Source organism: Myotis davidii, unplaced genomic scaffold, assembly GCF_000327345.1.
Source record: "Myotis davidii unplaced genomic scaffold, ASM32734v1 scaffold1036, whole genome shotgun sequence".
Lineage (NCBI taxonomy): Eukaryota > Metazoa > Chordata > Mammalia > Chiroptera > Vespertilionidae > Myotis > Myotis davidii.
Genome location: NW_006287260.1, coordinates 1323060 through 1323267, shown reverse-complemented (window position 1 = coordinate 1323267; position 208 = coordinate 1323060). Strand labels below are relative to the sequence as shown.

Below are 208 nucleotides of genomic sequence, written 5' to 3'. Positions count from 1 at the left end.
GGCCTCATGTGTACACTGAGGCCGGCAGCTCCGAGGTGCTCCCCAAACACCAGCTCGGCTGGCTTTGCTCGCGGCGTTTCCCCCGAAGGTCCCCAGCACACAGCCACTCTGCTGCCTGGCCTTCCTAGGCCAGGGCTGGGCCTGAAAATCCACATCCCACATCCCCGAGGGAGGACCCTGCCAACCCCCCCCCCCCCCCCCGCACCCG

General features: G+C 68.8%; 1 protein-coding gene across 1 annotated transcript in view; it reads right to left on the bottom strand.

Moving 5' to 3' along the window:
* The window catches only part of MAPK13 (mitogen-activated protein kinase 13), a 23753-nt gene that overhangs the window by 17358 nt on the left and 6187 nt on the right, over nucleotides 1–208 (bottom strand). The gene's annotated exons all lie outside the window — the stretch shown is intronic.